Source organism: Podarcis pityusensis, assembly GCF_964106645.2.
Source record: "Podarcis pityusensis genome assembly, chromosome: 3".
NCBI classification, from domain to species: domain Eukaryota; kingdom Metazoa; phylum Chordata; class Lepidosauria; order Squamata; family Lacertidae; genus Podarcis; species Podarcis pityusensis.
In genome coordinates, this window is record NC_138026.1 from 106,358,553 (window position 1) to 106,379,018 (window position 20,466).

Sequence of the window (20,466 nt, forward strand, 5' to 3'; positions counted from 1 at the left end):
TGGTTTGCCAGAAGCGGCTTAGTCATGCTGGCCACATGACCCAGAGGCTGTACACCGGCTCCCTCGGCCAATAAAGCGAGATAAGCGCTGCAACCCCAGAGTCGGCCACGACTGGACCTAATGGTCAGGGGTCCCTTTACCTTAACCTTACAGCAGGTTGGTTTCTTTAAAAAACAAACAAACCCTATACACCTCTCCAGCCTTTATCTGGACAAGCAAGAGGCACTCTCAGAGTTCAAGGGCATATTCCAGCCAGGCAAAAACCCTCAAAGCAGGGCCAGTCGCAGGTGTGGCGACATATGTCCTATTTGGTGCATTTATTTTTTTTTACATGTGGTATTATTTACACTGCTGGGATTACACGTTGGAGTTTGCATGGTGAAATTTGGAGTGACTCTTATGGACATGCAGTAGGTGGTGATGATAGTTGCTACTGTACTAAGAGAAGACCAAAAAGCAAAGCTAATTGACTCCCTCCCTAGTTCTTAAAACAATGGTCAGATCATTTCTGTGCATGTGTTTGGCAGAACAGAACATAAGAAGAGCCTGCAGGATCAGGCCAGTAGCCCATCTAGTGCAGCTGTGGGACCAGATGTCTTCGATTCCCAGCAACTGGTATCTGGATACATAATGGTTAACAAACCAAGGGTATAAAAACTGTCTAACCTGAGAGGCACTGGCAGCTCACCTTATACCAAGTCCAACCACTGGTCCACATAGATCAGCACTGTTTGCACCAGCCTTCGCCAGCCAAGTATCCTCCAAATATTCTGGACCACAAATCCCATTATCCCTGACTATGGATGGATCTGATGGGATTTATCATCCTCAACTTCTGGTTGGCGGAGACTAGACTCCCCTGACTGGCATCAGAGCTCCAGGGTTCCAGGCAAGGAGTCTCTCTCTCAGCCCTACCTGGAGAGGCCAGGGAGTGGACCTGAGACCTTCTGCGTGACAGACAGGTGCCCTACTGCTGAGCTACAGCCATCCCCTTCATTTTCTATGTTTCCTCTCCTCTTTCGGGATGAGTATAGCCAGGGCAGGGAACATTTTTCAGCTCCAGGCCCGCTCTCCCTCTGGGGCAACCTTCTGAGGGACGCATGCCTGCAGTGTGGGGGGCCTGGAGAGTTCTGCGTGCCAAGCAGCTGCTCTGCCCCTGAGCCCCCTCCTTGGCCCTCCTCTGACTCACGGAGGCAGAGAGGAACGGGACGCTCCTCGGCAGATGTCGCCATGAGGGGGCGCCCTTGAGCCAAGGAGGCCGGCGACTGAGGCGAGAGGCCACAGCTGGGCAGAGGCCAACAGCAAGGTGAGCCGGTTTGGGAATTAGGGGTGGGGAGGGCGACGTGTGGTGCGTGTTTAAAACAGAGTCCACAAACCCGCTTTTAAAAGCCCGCAGTCCTTGGCGTCTGGACTTGCAGGTGATGCCATTGCGCCCCACTGGCGGAGTCTGCCGTCCCTTGCTGTCAGGTAAGCGCCGCGGTCCGCTCTCTGGCGCGCCCGAGAGCATGAGGCTCTAAATCTCGGGGTCGCGGGTTCGAGCCCCACGTTGGGCAAAAGATCCTCGCCTTGGAGAGGGTTGGACTAGATGACCCGCGGGTCCGTCCAACTCTAGGATCCCATGATTCTATGACCCTGGCGCGCGCGCAAAGCCCGGAGCCGCCTTGCCGGGAAGAAGGAGAGTGGTGAGCTGATCTCCTCCATTCCTCCGCCCGGCTTAAGGCTGGGGGTCCGGCCTTGCTGGGACCCGCTGCGCCCCCCTAGGGAACGCGCAGCACTGCAACCACCTCGCCCTCTGTCCGCTCGGGGGTCTCTGGAGTTTGGCGAGGGGCGAGAGTGAGCAGGCGCCTCGGGTCCCTCCTCATCTCCCCACGTTTGGCAGGTCAAACTGTGCAAAAGGAGCCGGAACGAGAACACCAAAGCCCGTTTTGCTCTGACCCCCAGCTCCCTTTCCCTCCCTCCGCCGCCTTCCTCTTGTTGGAGAACAGTTAAAAGTCTGGTCTCCTCCCCACCCCCCTTTCACCTTCGCCTTCTGCATCCCGAGCATCCTTTCTTTGGTGATTCCTACCCGCCTCCCAATTCGTATTCAGCCCATTGCTTCGCTTTCCCACTGCGCTCCAGCTGTGCGTTAAAATGTGCGCGCGCCGCAATGAACAGGGGAGCTGATGAATTAAGAGTCCATTGGCCTTTTTTTTTTATTCTGCACAGTTTTAATAAGAAGCATAAATAAGGACTGTGTGGGTGGGTTTCTCGCAAGTATTTGTTCTCCATCGGCGGTTGCGGCGCTCGTTTGGTCTCCTCGCTTCAGGATCCAAGTAAATGTTGGTTATGTTATGGGTTTCCCACCCTCACTTTCACTCTCAATCACCTTCTTAGGCCACTTCCTTCATCTACTTGGTGCAGAAGGCTCTTAGCTGCAAAAGTCCATTCATTCTCTCATACACTCTTAAACTTGCCACTCTGGGCGTTTCTGCACAATAATGGAAACCTGTCTCCAAGTACGGGTTTGTTTGTTTTTTTTGTTTTGGTTTTTTTTGTGTGTGTTTTTTGGTAACTGCAACAAAATTTTAATATTCCACCTTCCCAGAATAGTGGATTGCTGCAATGTGTTGTACATGGGGCTGCCCTGGGAGATGACCTGGAAGCTCCAATCGGTGCAGAATATGAGTGCCTTAATGCTAACTGGTCCAGCCAGATGGGATCATGTTGCACCAATTCTGAAAGATGCCCGTTCGCCTCAGAGCTGCTGTTGCTGTCCTTTAAAGCCCTGAATGGCTTGGGACCCAAATGCCTGAAGAAGAGCTTCTCCCTATAGCAGCCTGCCTATCTTCAGGGGAGAATATTCTCCATGCCCTGTTCCTGGGTGAAGTTTGTTGGGTGGCAACAGACAATCTCGCATTCTCAGGAGGGTCTTCCTTCTAGGGGTGCAACTGGCACCAATGTGACAATCATATCTGCACCAGGTTAGACATCATTGACTTGCCTGGGAATTTTAAAGTTCAGGGTTTGAATAGCAACTAGTACAGGCATCCCCAACCTGTGGCCCTCCAGATGTGTTGGCCTACAACTCCCATGATCCCTAGCTAACAGGACCAGTGGTCAAGGATGATGGGAATTGTAGTCCAAAAATCTGGAGGGCCGAAGGTTGGGGATGCCTGATCTAGTCCCTTCTGCTTGTTTCTAACTGCATGGATAACTCATTTGGTTAGATTGTGGTGCTGATAATGCCAGGGTTGCAGGTTCAGTCCCCGTAAGGAAAAGCTGCATATTCCTGCATTGCTGGGGGTTGGACTAGATGATCCCTCAGTTCCCTTCCAACTCTGTGATTCTATGTCTATGCCTCTGTTTTTTTTTTACAGTTATATGGCTTTATTGTTAATTGTGGTCACATCTACACCAGGGACAGGGGTGGTGCTGTGATCTAAACCACTGAGTCTCTTGGGCTTGTCAGTCGGAAGGTCAGTGGTTCAAATCCGTGTGATGGGGTGAGCTCCCAATGCTCTGTCCCAGCTTCTACCAACCTTGCAGTTCAAAAGCATACCAGTACAAGTAGATAAATGGGTACCACTGTGGCACTCATCACGTTGTCCCGTTGCACCAGAAGTGGTTTATTCATACCGGCCACATAACCTGGAAAGCTGTTTGTGGACAAACACCTGCTCCCTCGGCCTGAAAAGCAAGATGAGCACCACACCCCATAGTTGCCTTTTGACGGGACTTAAATGTCCAGGGGTCCTCTACCTTTTACATCTACACCATATATTTAAAGCAAATTTGAAGCATAAGGCTTTGCCTCCACCAAAGAATCCTGGGTACTGTAGCTCACTAAGGCTGCTGGGAATTGCTGTTTTCAGAGTGGCAAACTACGGCTCCCAGGGTACTTTGAGGAGGAAGCCATATGCTTCAAATGTATGGCATGCATGGGACCCAATTTATATTGGATTGGTTTGCTTCATTTTTATTTACTTTTGTATACTGTCTTGGGATCTCTCTAGAGGGGCAGGCCAAAAGCATTTGCAATAAACTAAGGAAATGAATAAGGGAGGACGGGATATCCTTGCTGCCCTCACAAATCAACCAACCTCCTTTCCCCTGCCCCCACCCAACCACCACCAAGTTTGTGCTCCCTGCTGTCAGTTATACACTGGAAAAGCACACAGTAGCGCAGCATGCTTGAGTAAGCTGCAAAGTGATGCTAAGTGGGTTTTCTCATAAGTAAGTTCCATTCAGTTTCAAGGGGAATTACTCCCAGGCATAAGATCACTGCGTTAAAAGCAAATTAACGAGCCGTGGGCTAAAGAGGCAGCAAACAACAAATAATCCCTAAACGTCCACTGAATTAAAGAGAGACCTGTGAGTCTTGTTGTCTTTCTCTCCAAGAAAAAGGAATGACAGGAGTAATAGTAATAAAATGTACTTAAATGAAACTCAGGAAACCAGTGTGCATGTGTTCAATACTGCATTATATGTGTGCTACATGAGCAGGTGCAATTCATATGTAGGAAGTGGCATGCAGGAGCTTTTCTTCAGCCACATGTATGAGATGTGAGCAATGTATCTTGTGTGCATGGACACAGAGGCAGCCAGAGGGGTCGCAACCAAGAGCAACTGGTGCAGAGCTGCAGAGTTGGCCTTCTGACACCAGCTCTGCAGCTACTTACTGGAACAGTGTGGAAAGAAGGGCTTCATTAACTACGAACCCCCAAATTTGGGAGCACCTCCAAACCTGTGACAATGTTGGATTTTGGGGTGTTAACTATGAACCCCGGTTTGATGTCTCAATTAAGTTTGGGGGGTGTTGTAGAATGCGAGGGATTCACTTCAAAATGACTGCAAAGTTTTGGCACGGGTTTGGAGGGGATCCCAAATTTTGAGGCTTGTGGTTAATGAAGCTTTGGAGAAGGGCAAGGCAGTAGCAAGGTTGGGGGCTGTGTGAGCACATCGAGGGAGCCAAGCCAGCCTCTGCTGACCTCTGGTGTTCCCACCCACGCAGGCCTTGCCTTCCTGCTGTGCCCACATGGCATTCTGGTATGCATCAGTGACGCTGGTGTCAGGAGGGCGCCACTCTGTGGCACCCCCTCACCTGCCCTGCATCTGACATCATATATGATGTCAGGGGTGCACCAGGTAAAGATGCAGCTGGGCCAAAGGGGGTTTGCAGGTACCGCCAATCAGCTGATCAGTAACACCTGCAAAGCCCCATGCAGAGTCTTTGCAACCACCAATGGTCAGGTGGTCATTGGGGCTACTGTGCAGGGAGCTATGCAAAAACCAGTCAACTGATGTCATTGTGATATCAGGTGACTGACAGGGAGGTGGGCGGCTGGGGGCATGGGCATAGCCAGGATTTTTGTTGGGGGGGCAGGCCTTTGGTTGGGGAGCAGAACCTCAGTTAGCTATGTATTTTTATTGATTTAGTGGGGCAGCTGCCCCTCCCTGCCCCGCCCCCGGCTATGCCCATGGCTGGGGGTGGAGGAGATAAGGCTCCAGCCCACCAGCTGGGTGTGTATCACCTAAGAGCAAAGGAAGTGTTATTCTTGCTTCAGAACTGCAATTTATACTGAAATCCATGTGGATTTGATAAATTGCTTAACAAAGACATACTCATACCATTACCCGACTAAGATTCCTTATAGTCGGTGACAGCCCTATCACAGAAGCAGTCTTTGGATGTCTGCAGCCTGTGTAAAAGGTGGAAAGAGGGCTGGATATTCATGCCTAGGTGCCAATTAGACTCTGTAGAAGGAGCACTTTTTGTCCTCTTGCCTGGCTGATATGAATAAACAGGGCGAGAGGACTTTGCTTTTTTTCATAACTGATGCATGAAAGTACAAGGCAGCATCCTAACAGGGCTCGGAATGGAATGCAAAAGAAACTTCTGCGGCACAGATGTTAAACAGACGATGAGTGCAAGTGCTGCAGATCAGGCCTACAATAGGTCTCACTTAATTTTCTGCCTGTCGTCCGTGTCCTGTCGTTCTGCCTGTCGTCCTGCCTAGCCATGTGATGGGCATGGCACAGAAGAATTGTTGTTGTTGTTTAGTCGTTTAGTCGTGTCCGACTCTTCATGACCCCATGGACCAGAGCACGCCAGGCACTTCTGTCTTCCACTGCCTCCCGCAGTTTGGTCAGACTTATGTTTGTAGCTTCGAGAACACTGTCCAACCATCTCGTCCTCTGTCGTCCCCTTCTCCTTGTGCCCTCAGTCTTTCCCAACATCAGGGTCTTTTCCAGGGAGTCTTCTTTTCTCATGAGGTGGCCAAAGTATTGGAGCCTCAGCTTCACGATCTGTCCTTCCAGTGAGCACTCAGGGCTGATTTCCTTAAGAATGGATGCGTTTGATCTTCTTGCAGTCTATGGGACCCTCAAGAGTCTCCTCCAGCACCATAGTTCAAAGCATCAATTCTTTGGCGATCAGCCTTCTTTATGGTCCAGCTCTCACTTCCATACATCACTACTGGGAAAACCATGGCTTTAACTATACGGACCTTTGTTGGCAAGGTGATGTCTCTGCTTTTTAAGATGCTGTCTAGGTTTGCCAACGCCTTTCTCCCAAGGAGCAGGCGTCTTTTAATTTCGTGACTGCTGTCACCATCTGCAGTGATCATGGAGCCCAAGAAAGTAAAATCTCTCACTGCCTCCATTTCTTCCCCTTCTATTTGCCAGGAGATGATGGGACCAGTGGCCATGATCTTCGTTTTTTTGATGTTGAGCTTCAGACCATATTTTGCGCTCTCCTCTTTCACCCTCATTAAGAGGTTCTTTAATTCCTCCTCACTTTCTGCCATCAAGGTTGTGTCATCTGCATATCTGAGGTTGCTGATATTTCTTCCGGCAATCTTAATTCCCGCTTGGGATTCATCCAGCCCAGCCTTTCGCATGATAGATTCTGCATATAAGTTAAATAAGCAGGGACACAATATACAGCCTTGCTGTGCTCCTTTCCCAATTTTGAACCAATCAGTTGTTCCATATCCAGTTCTAACTGTAGCTTCTTGTCCGTGTCCTGTCGTTCTGCCTGTCGTCCTGCCTAGCCATGTGATGGGCATGGCACAGAAGAATAGGGGGAGCTCAAAACCCTGTGGACAATTTTAGTGCCATCAGGGCCGGCCCTACTGTTGGGCAGTTAGTCATCTTAAGCTGCAAATTTTCATGGTCAGAGAACAAACTGTCCATGTTAGTTAATTTATTAGTGTATTTTTACTGCCAGAGAAGGGGAGAGGTGCTTGTGGGATGTTCTGCCGTAGGTACCAAAATAACTTATGGCCTTGGGTATTATGCATCTTGACTTGGGGTATGTTCACATTTCTTCCTTAAGAGCACAGTGAAGTTGTTTTCCCCTAGTACGTTTCACAACTCTTCCCCTCCCCTCCCCTCCCCACCCCATCACATCATCAGCATGGCTTGACCAGTGTCAGATTCATTTCTGTTCATGTACGCACTGGGGGCATTAAGCGGGGTGGTCACCCATAAGCAAAGGTGTTCACACCTTGCCCAGAAACAAATTAAGAATGGCCTAAGAACTCCAGGAAGGATGCGGGTGGCGCTGTGGGTTAAACCACAGAGCCTAGGGCTTGCCGATCAGAAGGTCGGCGGTTCGAATCCCCGCGACGGGGTGAGCTCCCGTTGCTCAGTCCCAGCTCCTGCCCTCCTAGCAGTTCAAAAGCACGTCAAAGTGCAAGTAGATAAATAGGTACCGCTCCTGCGGGAAGGTAAACGGTGTTTCTGTGTGCTGCTCTGGTTCTCCAGAAGCGGCTTAGTCATGCTGGCCACATGACCCGGAAGCTGTACGCCGGCTCCCTCGGCCAATAAAGCGAGATGAGCGCCGCAACCCCAGAGTCGGCCACGACTGGACCTAATGGTCAGGGGTCCCTTTACCCTTTACCTTTTAAGAACTCCAGCTAGTGTGAAGCTGGTTTGAGAAACAAGGCATCAGGCAGAAGTATCTGCTAACAAAGTCCAAGATACATATGCACTTTGGAGAACATGGTGCGACCACAGCTTAATAACTCAGCACTGAAAACACAGTGAATGCACAGTCAACGGGAGTGTGAGCACAACCAAGGAGGGGGGCAGGCAGGATGCCTTTTCCTACAGTGCATCAGGCAGCAAAATGTGTTGGGTAGGCTTATTATGATGTTGAGAGAGAGAGAATGTACTAAAGAAACAACAACTCCATGGAAAAAGGGGTGGGAAGTCGACAAAAAGGAGAGAAAAGACGAAATTGTGTTTTGACTGTCTAGGTTAAAAATGTTGAAACTTAATAAAATATAATGGGGGGGGGGAGAGAGAATGTACCAATTTGCATTATGCTAGGCATACAGGTCCAGCTTCACCCCCCCCCCTCCCCAGGGTAGGAAAAACTAATGACAAAGAGCCAGCTATTTGCCTTAGGATATGCTTCAGACTATCAATTTCCCCTAATATGCCTCCTTTATCTTATTTTCCTTACATAAGATCGGAGATACATTCTTCTCCCCACCCCCACCCCACCCCCAGGCAACAAGAGTATTATGTTTAAAAACAATACAACACCAATGGCCCTTCAGCACAATGAGAATTTATAAGTTTAGAGCTAAGCAAAAGTTTCTCAGAAGACTTCCCCCCCCCACACACCCCCCTGAGAAAATTTGTGATTTTTTTTCTTTTTCCCACAGGGGGGGGAGGGAGGTAGAAGCATTTTGTAGACGTTTCTCAATATATTTTCCACCATTTCTTTGCAGAATTTATCCTCCCCCTAGAGAAATTTGGTGGAACGGTTCCCCACAATTTCTCTGCCACCAAATGGTGGGGTAGATCTTGAGGGGCCATTTGCTCACAGCTGTAGTCTGGAAGGTTGTGGTCTCTCCTTCCTTGGAGGTTTTTAAGCAGAGGTTGGGTGGCCATCTGTCGTGGATGTTTTAGTTGAGATTCCTGCATCGCAAGCAGTTGGACTAGATAACTCTTGGGGGGTCCCTTCCAACTTTCAATTCTATGACTCTATGGTCTTTCAAGGTGGGATCCTGTCCGACTATTGTGTGTCCCTGGTATCATCTAGATCAGAGGTTGCCAACATGGTGCCTGTGGGCGCAATGGCACCCTTGAAGTCTTCCCACAGTGCCCATGAAACCTTAGAGCCTCCAAAACTAATCACTACTTCTTCTCCCAGGTCATGAGGTGGCTACCTTTCTCTTCCTGGAAAAGCACATAGAACTGAAAGAGGAAGGTGTAAGAGTGAAACTCTAGTCTTTCCCACTTCCTGTTTTAGTTTTATGTACTTTTCAGGGCTCAGATACATTTTTCTCAGGCTTTTACCCAAATCCCGTGGGAAAACAAATGCGTACACACACTTTCTCTCTTTCTGTCTCTTGGAGGAGACAGGAGAGAGAAGCGGATATGGAGGAGGTTTGAGAGAAGTGCCCACAGGAGGCAGCTCATGGAACTCACTCAGAAATCCTTAAAAGGCCTAAAAATTGGCAGTCCCTCTTCTAGATTATTGGTGTCTTAGGGTTGAGATAGGACAGGAATGTAGGGCAAGGGAACAAGTGCCGCTGGTGGAGTGTTCAACATACATTCGCATAACTGGATACGCTTTTTCAAGTCAGTTAAAAGAGTGTGAGCTGTGAGCTAAGGAGTGCTGGAGATTTTTGCACCCTTGCTCAGTTCAGCACTGTGCAGGCCCAACAAGTGCAGGCACTTATGGCAAGTCACAACGGGCTGAGATGTGGAAGGATTTGTGTTCATGCTATGTATATGTATGGTCTGGGAATGTCGTATGAGGAACTCCAACTTGAGCGAAAACAGGCATTATGTGGTTGGTATGTTTGTATTTGCTTGCAAGCTAGACTGCAGCTTGACTGTGTATGCAGCTGTACGTCAGTAAAAGCACTTGGAGGAACAATCTGGCCATTGACTCTCAGCTTAACTAACCTCGCAGGGCTGTTGTGCGAGGATGAAGCGGGGAGCAGAGAACTGACTCTGCAGGTAGAAGATCTCTGTGCACAGGTGACACGCCACGTTAGGAAGGAAGAAGCGCTCGCTCACATCCACCTTCCTGCAAAAACCACCCAACGAGCGCCACAGGTATCTTCATTCACACGTTCAGGCGAAGCCCCGCTCTCGCGTGTCGCTGGCGAAAACTCCCCCGCAGCAGCCGCCACGCGCGTGCAGGGCGCGTGGCGAGTCTGGGGACGGGGGTGGGAGGATCTTGCATGCTGATAAGGTGCGCGTGTGCGTCCGTCCGCGCGGAGGGGGTGGGCTGGAGCGCTGACTGGCACCTCGCCACCTTCCCTCAGCGAGCAGGAGAGCGAGCGAGCAAGCAAGCTGCGGCTCCCTCAGCCGCGGTAGCGCCGAGAGGAAATCCGGGAAAGAGCTCCCTCAGCCAGTCGAAAAGAGGCGAAGCCGCTCGCTCTTTTTCTCTCTCTCAGGGAGCTGCTGCCGCCGGCGCGCTTCGAGTCCCAAAGTCGAACCGAAGTGGAGAAACGCGCGGGAAAGGCGAGCGGCGGCGACCCTTTGGCCCGCCTGTCCCTTCCGCCACCCAGGGCAGCATGAGGAGGGGCTGCTTGCCTGCTGCCGCTTCCAGCGTCGGAGAAGGAGCGAAGGGACGCCGCCGAAGCCGAAGGAGAGGCGGGGAAGGCGCGCCGAGGAGGCAGCTCGCTCGTGGCCCCGCCGCGCTCTGAGGGGACGCCGCTCGCCGCCTTTTCTCCTCGCTGCTGTTGCCGCCGCCTCTCCTCCTCCTCCTCCTCCTCCTCCTCGCTGGGCGCGTGTCTGTCTGCCTGCTCGCTCGCTCGCTCGCTCTCCGGCTCCCTCGCCCGCGACTCCTTCCTTCCAAGGGGGGCGCCGGCTGCTGCTGCTCTTCGCCGCCGCCGCGCTGCATGGGGCGCGAGCGCTTGGCGCTTTCCAGATATGGTCAAGGCGGCGTCGGGGGTGGAGGTGGCGCTGCCGGCCGCGGCGGGCTCTCTGTGATCGCCGGCACCCGAGGAGGGGGGCCCGGCGGCGGGAGGAAGAAGCGGACCCGCTGAAGGAAGGCGAGTAGCAACAGCGGCGGCGGCGGCGCTTGCCTACTCCTGCCCACAGCCAGCCAGCCAGCCGGGGAGCGGCGGGCGAGCAACTCTGTCTGCAGGTAGGTAAGGAGCGGAAGCAGGAAGAGGCTTTTGTGTCCCGCCGACAGGGCTGCTCGGTGGCCAGGAGCGACCCGGCAGGAGCCTCCGCCGCCCCTCCGGGTGGGCCCTCGCCGCCTGCCGCGCGCGCTCGCCCGACCTCTCCGGGAGCGGGCGGGCACCTTGCAAAGAGCGGCCGGCTGCATGGACGGAGGAGGGATGAATGGACCGGGAGGGACCGATGGCTTCTCCGTCTCCCCTCGGCTGGCTGGTGGGCAGCCATCACGCGCAGGCAGCACCTGTGCCGAGGACCCCACACCCATTGCAGTGTGTGCGGAAATGTGCCTTCTCGAGAGGGGAGGGGAGCACTAGCGTAACCGGGGGGTGGAGAGAGAGAGAGGGAGAGGGCGCTGGGCTCAAAAGCTGATCTTGCAAAAGCGGCGAGGGTGCCTGGCCAGGGGCTGTGGGGGGCTCCCGGGGAGATGTGGGGTGGGGAGATGCCCTTCCTCAGAGATGCTCAGAGAGAGAAACGAGTTGGGGAGGGGGCGCCAGGCGGGATGCTTAGGGATGCTTAAGTCTGGTCCTCCTCCTTAGACAAGGTTCCCTATCCGGGGTGTGTGTGTGTCTGTGTGTGTTGCCCGCGCCTCTCCGCAAACACGCCCCCTTTGCCCACCCTCTCTCCCCTCCTCCCGCTGCTCCCTGCGTGGCTGCCCAGGGTGGGAACTTCCCAGGCACCTCGTGCTGCTTGCAGGGATCTCCCCGGCGACCGAGGGAGGGACCTGTTGCTGCAGAGGAGGTAAATATATATATATATTTATATATATTTAAAAAATCTGATTTCAGTATATATGAAGAAGGAGATTCTGCTCCGGCTTCGGAGGATGCTGCTGTAGCGGCAGCGGCGGCGGCTGCCTCTGGCGTGTCCGCTCCATTGACAGCGCTGCAGCCGGGATGATGAATGGCTGGGAGCGGAGATTCGTATTTCCCTCTTCCGTCTGCGGGAGGGAGAGGAACCAGCCCGGGTGGCTTTTGGGGTGTGATTGGTTTTGTGTGGAAGGGGAAGCGAACGGCGCTGGGCGTCTTCAGCCAGGGAAAGGGCACCCCTCTCCCGCAGTAAATGGGAGGCAGAGGGGTGGAGACTGCGCCGGTGGCTGGAGGGTCTGCATATGCAGAGGGTATCAGGAAAAGGATTATTATTATTTTTTTAAAAAACACACACACGCTGCAGTTTCTAGGCAAACTCGCCGTCTTATTCTTAGCAGCTGCTCTGTGACCAGCAAAGGAAAAGCTGTGTGTGTGTGTGTGTGTGTTGAGAGAGAGAGAGAGAGAGATCGTGTGTGCAAGCAGCATGGTTCTGGGTGGAAACCAGAGTTTGCCTGGAAAGGGAGAGAAACCATAGCTCGGAACCTCGTGCGATTCTTGCATCTCATTTCAGCGATGGGGAGGAAATGGCTGATGCCGTCAAAGTGGGTGGGTGGGAGGGAGAGGTGTCCTGGTTGAGGGATAAGCCAGAGGCTATCGGGATCCAGGTATCTCTTCCTAGCATGACTACAGAACACACCCACCTAAAGGAATCTCCCTTTCCATGCCCCTGCCGCTCCCTCCTACATAGGTCAATGTGGTAGCGGATGGATAGAACAGCTGCATTGGGACCACTGCGTGGGTGGGTGGGGTGGAGTGTGCTTATGGGCATCATCCTGCCTTCCTGCATGGTTGAGAGACATGAGGTGCACATCTCCTTCCTTGAGCCTCCCCTGAACTTAAGCAACTGTGGGATGACAACCTTGGGATGCAAAGGGGGAGCCTTTCGCGTCTCCTGCAAATAGTCTCTTTGCGGCTGCATTTTAAATTTTTTCTTAATCGTGGCATTGACTTAAATGTGTTAAAGCATTTAACTACAAAGAGGTGGGGGAGACGCATACACGAAAAGCCATAGTGGAGCAATTCACGGCTGTAGCAGCACCGCTATAGTTTCCATGGCTGTGGGAAGGTGGCTTTTAGCCTTGCGCCAGCCATGCTGGGGATCTGTGGGTGAGCATTTGCATGGTACTCCCTGCCGTGTATATAGAGATGGCTATTAGAGATGGCTATTTCCAGCAAGGTGCTTGAAGCAGCAAAAGAAGTAGCCCAAGTGGCTTCAAGCAACATGCTGTCCGAAAGCATCTGCAGGTGTTTCTTGAAGCAGGTTGTCAGAAATAGGCGTGCCGAACTTGTGCTTGTGTGCCTGGGTGGGGAGAGAGAGCTCCGCACATACCGAAACCTGCAGACTTTCAGCAAGGGAAAAGCACCTCCGAAATAGCCCTAATTGTACATCACACAAGGTTTCTAATGAGCAAAGCAAGGTAGCAGGGAGAAATATAGTGAAGACCCTGGAACAAAAAAACAGCATGTTAGAGAGAGGTTGGAAAGCTTAGTGATGAGAAAATGCCATTTCTCAAGCACAGCATGGGAGCAAGTAGAGGGTTAACTAGAAAATGTTCTTCCACGGGGGGCTCACTCTAATTTTCTTCATTTTTCCACAACAGTTGCTCAGTCTGACAAGCAAAAGCAAACTGCTGCCTTTGTAGCACTTGTTAATTTTGCTTGATTTAGCATGTTTGCTGTTGGACGAAAATCGATTTTTCTTTTTCCTGCACAGCAAATTCGCTGGCTCCCCACAACACACACTTTCCCTTTAGATATTTACTTAAGTCTCTTCCTCAGGCAAAGAAAATAATTAGAGACACCTGCAGCCCTGATTGAGTTCTAATTCTCTTTCCAAGCAATTCGGGATTCGTACTATTAGGAACTCCATTATTGTCAAGAAACACATTGCGTAGGTTTCATCTTCTAGGTGGAGGCATGAATGCATCTTACCAGTAGTTTTAGTTTAATTCTTTAATAGCAGCCTGGCTGATTTTTTAATATCCTGGTTGTGCAAAGCAACCTTTCCAACAGGGGTAGGTTGTATAGTAGCAGCAAACTGCCAAAACACACTACCAATCCTGTAAACAGATGGGGGAAGAGCCTTGCTTTCTAAAAAGAAGGAAAGCCATAATAACATACAAAAGGGTTAGCTCTAGTGGATGCAATTAATTTTGCTGCTCTCTTTGTTCCAGCTTTATAGGCAGTCTGTTCAAATCCATCCAGGTGCGCAGGACCGATTTCTCTCTTTCTGTCTTCTCATCATCTTTAATCAGCTAGGTGGTTCAGTGACATTTTTTTTCTCCCACTTCCATCTGCCGAATCCTTCTGCAACCTGAACAAATTTTATACAGTATATTCCCAAGGTGTTCAGGAGGCTGTTTTTTTAATAATGCTAAAATCTACTACCCCAGCTCCACACTTTTCTGTGGAGCTGCCCAGATCCTTCTTCTCATGGGACGAAGCCGTTCTTGCTGGCACCCCATATCAGGGGTTCCCAGAGTCTCATGGTCCTTCTGTGTCAAAAAACATTGGAATTGTGTGCTGGCTGGCTTAGCCTAGCAGTCCGTCTAGTTCAGCGTTTTGACAGCAACCGGCCAGATGCTTAAAGCACCAATGTTGGAAAGATTCCAGGTGCTTCAATCTTTTATTTTTATTTAAAAAGCCAGCCGTTGTAGTGCCTAGAAAATGCAACATAGGCAGCCCAATAAAATGCATGCGTCTTCAGAAAAAGCCCCACGGAGTTCACAGTGGGGTTTACTCCCATGATGCAGCGAAGGCAAAGGGGGCACTGCCCCACCAACTCCAGTATTTGCTTGGCCAGCCCCCACCTGCTTGCCTTCTTACTGACAACCAGCTCAGGGGGTGGCACAACCTGTCCACTTCCTCCTTCTCAGTGTTGCCCTTGTAGAACTCAGCAAAGAGGACGGCAACACAATAATTAGTTGGCTCTGCCTGTCATTGGCTCCACCTACTGTTCAGGCTTCTTGCCTTGTGCCCTATCAGTTCCAATGCGCATCTCTTGCCACTGCTCCCGTGTAAGTGCATACGATTGCATTCAGTGCCGAGTGCCACAAAATCTGCAGCCGTAAATATTGGGCACCTAAACATTTTATCTTGGTTCCCAATACTGTAATTTGATTTCCACACCCCTCCTCCTTTTTCTTCAGAACTGCTTAGAGAAATCACTAGCCTTGATGTGATAGAGATAGCCCACTTTCTGTCATTATCTGGTAGTCCTGAGAAATTAAGATTCTGATTTTGTCTTTTGGGTGACCTTGGGCTTGTCACACTGCTATATCTGTGTGCTGCACCAGGGCAGCATGGAAAAATGAAGACAGGCATCTCAGCAAGCAGTGTTCACTGTTTTTCTTGGTTCTGGGTGTGCTAAGAATAATGATACTCATAGAATGTGTTTTATACCAGGATTGACTATTTCATAGAGTTGGAAAAGACCACGAGGGTCATCTAGTCCAACTGCTGGCTATTCAGGAATCTTTTGCCCAACATGGGACTCAAACCCATGGCCCTGAGATTAAGAGTCTCATGCTCTACCGACTGAGCTATCAGCATTTTATATATAGCATCTGCTGAGCATCCCAAGGTTTCTCATGTACTCTCTCAGTAGAAAAACAACAGATTTCTGATGCTATGCTTGCTTATCCAGAAAGCACACTTACTGCTTCTGTGTCTCTCCACCCCAACATTGTCTGTGACTTTCACTCCTCCAGCTGCACCACCTTTACGCACCTGAAGGCCTCCTGTTCCCCAGAAACAAATCTACCCTTTCTTCGTTGCTGCCGTTCATGCCTGGAAGTGCCTCCCAGAATGTCTCTGTGGCTCCACCTCTTGTACTCCTCAAAACCCACCTTTTCTGCGAAGACTGTATGGCAACCAAGCCTAAGGAGGCTTGACTGAAATAAGCACATATTCCTCCCCCTTCTCTCTCTTTTCCTTTCCTTTCACTGTTGTCTCATTTGCTTTGAATTACAGGGTTACCGTACAATGAAGTTATCCCATTCGCTTCTACCTGCACAATGGAGCTTTCTCCTCATGCACACTTCCCAAATCTGCTCCGGAGGGGGTGGGGGAAGGTGACACCAGAACAGATAGGGATGGGCACACTGGTAGAGGAAGGGGGAAGTTTTGTTGTGCAGGCGTGGAAGTCTAAGAGCGGTAGACTCGTGATCTGGTGAACTGGGTTCGCATCTCCGCTCCTCCATATGCAGCTGCTGGGTGACCTTGGGCTAGTCACACTTCTTTGAAGTCTCTCAGCCCCACTCACCTCACAGAGTATTTGTTGTTGGGGAGGAAGGGAAAGGAGATTGTTAGCTGCTTTGAGACTCCTTTGGGTAGTGATAAAGCGGGATATCAAATCCAAACTCTCCTTCTTCTTCTAATGGGACAACTTTGTTGCATGGAGCTGTTAGATTGCAAACTCCTTGGGGCAGGGACATGGCTCCTTTCACTTTTAAAAGATCCGAGTGCTGGGTTAATAATCATAATAGGCATTCTACTTCTAAAGAGCATAAAAATAGCCCTACTAGGTCAGGCCAAAGGGTGATCTAGTCTAGCATCATGTTCCCACGGTGGCCAACCAGAAGCCGGCAAGCAGGACCAGAGTGCAACCGTTATCATTCTTATCATGCCCCTTTAAATGTAGTGCGACTTCCATTTATGAGTAAGCACACTTGGTTGGGGCTGCAAAATTAGATCAAGTCAGATTTTAATATTAGTGGCCTTTATTAAATTTGTATAGTGCCCTTCATCTGAAGATCATAGGGTGTTTCGCAACATAAAAATTCCGAATGAGAACACAAAATATGTAATAAAACAAAATAAAAAACAAGGAACAAACCAATAACCCCCACCTCCCACAAACACATTTCAAATGGCGTAGAATGCTAGTCAGCCCAAGGCCTAGTTGAAGAGAAATGTTTCTGCCTGGCACCTAAAGCTGAAGGCGCAAAGTGGGGAGAAGCATTTCATGAATGGGGAGCCTGCCACAGAAAAAGCTCGTGCTCATATTGCTGCCCTTTGGGACTCTTGTGGAGGAGGCACATGAATAAGGGCCTCCGATGATGGTTGCAGGGTCCAGGTTGGCTCATATGCGGAGAGAGGTGGTCCGGGAGGTATTTATTCCTCACATTTCTATTAAAATCCTACTCAAAGCAGCTTACAAAGAAAACAAGAACAGTATTAGAACACTAACCTTATGTATTCAATATTTGTTTATAGCATATGTGTGCTGCCCCATAACACACTGTTCTCTGGAAGCCTCCTCCACAAAAGGTCTAGGGCAGGGGTTGGCAAGGTTTACCTTGCCTGGGCCAGTTCACTCCAGAGGAGATCCCTCTGTGGGCCGGATTGCGTACGCATGGCTGTAATTTCCATCTACTGTGCATGCACAGACATGATTTACGGCACCACGAAAGTGAGTCTCCACACCGTGCTACGCTGGTTTAGTGCAGCGCGCGGGGACTCGCCGAGCAGGTGGCTCGGTTCATGGACGGCTTGTGGGCTGGTTAAACAACCCCTGTGGGTCTCTTGTGGCCCATGGGCCTTAGGTTGCCTACCCCTGGTCTGGGGGGGGGGGCAACACAAGAACAAGTCTTTTCTGCAGTGGCTCCCCGCTTCTGGAATGCTCTCCCCAGGGAGGCTTGCCTGGTGCCATCATTGCATATCTTTAGGTGCCAACCAGGCAAAAACATTCCTCATCTCTTAGGCTTTTGGCTAATTAAATCATCTATGGCCTTTGAATTGTGTGTGTCTTTGGGGGGGGGGGTATTCTTATTATCTCAAATTCTGAGTAGGTACATATGAGAGGAAGTGGTTTTTCAGGTAATCTGGCCCCGAGCAAAACAAGAGTTTTGAACTGGCCTACAAAATGGACAGTGGAAAAGCCAGTGGAAATGATGATCTGCTGATGGGATATGTTCAAATCTTCAAATCCTTAAGGAGGTCTGCTTCACATTTTGAGTACCATAACCCTTAAGTAATTCTTGCAGTGAATGCTAGCATTGGTCTTTGTGGCTGCTCCTTCTGAGTGCTGAAGTAGCTGCCAATTTTCATCTGCTGCCACTATTATTTCCTTTTGACACTCCTGTCCAATTATCTGGGACACCATGCCAAAAGAAGTGGGGCCCCTATTCTGAACCAGATTATGGGCTCTATTAGACAGCGTGCCTTCGTCTGTTACTATTCACGTAGAAAGGTGAGCACAGACTTATTCAGACGCAGCCCCCAATTTCCTACTATTCCATCCTGCCGTTGCATCTTTCCGCAGTAGAAACATTATTTTGCAAATTTGTAAAACCTTTTACAAATTAAACTCTACTCCAAACCTCATTGCGATGCCTTTAAGTGTTCTACAAGCAGTTCAACATATGCTCAGGCGAAAGTGGTGCTGGGTGCAGAATTCAGCTCCTTGAGAATCACAGCCTTAATTTAGAAACAAAACCCAAACATTTCTAGTCTTTAAGGCTGTGAATAAAGGCTTGAAAGTGTGTGGGCAATGTGGTAAAATTCAAGAACCGGAACAGTGACTGAATAAATGACGCAGGTATCATTGCTGGTTCTCTGTACTATTCCTTCCCCCTCCTCTATGCCTAGCTGAATATTTTTTTTGCAAAATAAGCATAATATTCATAATGATTTGCATAATTTAGACCTGTTCAACTTTCTTTGACATAGAATTTGGGTTACCTTGGTGCAAACTGAGCTCCCGTTGCTCTGTCCCAGCTTCTGCCAACCTAGCAGTTTGAAAGCACACCAGTGCAAGTAGATAATAGGGTACCACTGTGGTGGGAAGGTAAATGGTGTTTCTGTGTGCTCCGGCTTCCATTACAGTGTCTCATTGCACCAGAAGCTGCTTGCCACATGACCTGGAAAGCTGTCTCTGGACAAACGCCGGCTCCCTCCGCCTGAAAGCGAGATGAACGCCGCAACCCCTTTGACTGGACTTAACTGTTCAGGGGTCCTTTACCTTTTATCTTTACCTAGGGTGGTGATGGGATATTTGCTTTGGGTGCCAAGCAAGCAAGGAGGCAAGCAAATAAATAAATAAATAAATAAATAGCCTTTTTATCCATCCAAGTTCTCGGCTTTGCCTGTCTGCCTGATGCTCCGATGTTCCAAACATTTAACCTTTTAACTAATGTTCAAAGATGCACAGCTGCCTTTCCATTTTGGCTGCTGATTTTATTTTGAAAGGTTCCTGCAGAAAGAATCAGACACGGTGATATGAAGAGAAAGAACAAAAAGATCAGTCATGGTTTCATAATCGTTTAAACATTTTGAAATGTCCTGTTCGGGAAATATAAGATAGCCCTGAGGTGTTTTGCATTGGGGTTGCCTTCAGTGAAGTCCGGTGCCTTTTGCCCATTTTTGGAAAATGTTTGGGTGGTTATTTTTATATCACCTTTTGCTTGATTTCAGTGCCATGGAAGTCATATTGATGAGAAGATTGCAGAGGTTTGCATATGCATGCCGTGTGACTCCTAGGCTAGTGATAGGTTAAAGAACCAAGAAGGGAGGCGGGAGTAATGCTCTGTGCACCAATGGATGGCTGAAAGTTAGCAGTACTGGCATCTATCAGCATCACCATGCCTATGCTCATATTTGGTAAAGTCTGCCAATTTGCATCACTGTGGTTATGCTAATAATATGCTCCTCCAGCATCTGATAAAACCATCTCAATTCCCCGGTGATTTTTGGGGCGAGGTGTGGAAGAGCCCAGAAGGGTAAATGTTTATAGGAGAAACCTACCATAGCAACAGAGTTGTCATTAGTTGTCTGCTTGGGATCAGAGTGAGGCCAATTCAGGAGATGCAATTTTATGCAATTAGCTTCCAGCAGCAATGCAATTCTTACTGGGCGGGGGTGAGTTTTGGAATGGCGAATTTCAGTGCTGAACTAGGAATGTAGGAAGACTCAGTTTGGACAGTCCCCAAATTGGAAATGTTCCAGTTAAGATTTGCAGTGGCTTTAATTATTATTATTATATGAGGAGATTGCTATCAGAAATAGGCTGAGAGAAACAACAGAGGAAATGGGGACATAAAGGCTAGGACAGACTAAGCTGGGGAAGCAAGCATATGTGTATAATTTTATTAATTTAGCAAAAATTTATATGCCACTTAAGTTACTCCCATCAGCATTTTAGTGTGAATTTTTCCTAATATACACATTTTGGTAGGCAATTTTTCTTGAAATACATATTTTTTGCAAAAGTTTTCCCCAATATAATGCATTTTCTTACATCACTTTCACTATATATGCATATTTATGCCTATTTTAACCTACTACGTACAGTTTTGTACCCATCGCTTGACTGAAGAACTGCATTGCAAAAATTCAAAAGAATGCCTGTTTCAAAGGAAGGCTGTGTTTTTCGGTTCACGTGTTATTTCAGAAAGTGTGACTAGGCATGTTCTCCTTTAGATGCAAGCTGAGTTGAATTGCTTCCCCATCCCTATTGCCCACCCAG

General features: G+C 49.4%; 1 protein-coding gene across 7 annotated transcripts in view; it reads left to right on the forward strand.

Moving 5' to 3' along the window:
* Nucleotides 1-20,466, forward strand: part of SLC8A1 (solute carrier family 8 member A1) — a 288,587-nt gene that overhangs the window by 23,231 nt on the left and 244,890 nt on the right. For 2 of the 7 annotated variants that reach the window (XM_080998666.1, XM_080998669.1), the window contains exon 1: nt 10,929-11,098. The exons of 1 other annotated variant lie outside the window; for it this stretch is intronic. The gene's annotated coding sequence lies outside the window, so the exon portion shown is untranslated. Of the gene's footprint in view, nt 1-10,925; nt 11,099-11,757; nt 11,872-20,466 lie in introns of those variants that run through there. 4 more of the 7 variants (XM_080998670.1, XM_080998672.1, XM_080998671.1 and 1 more) reach the window with 4 other exon arrangements.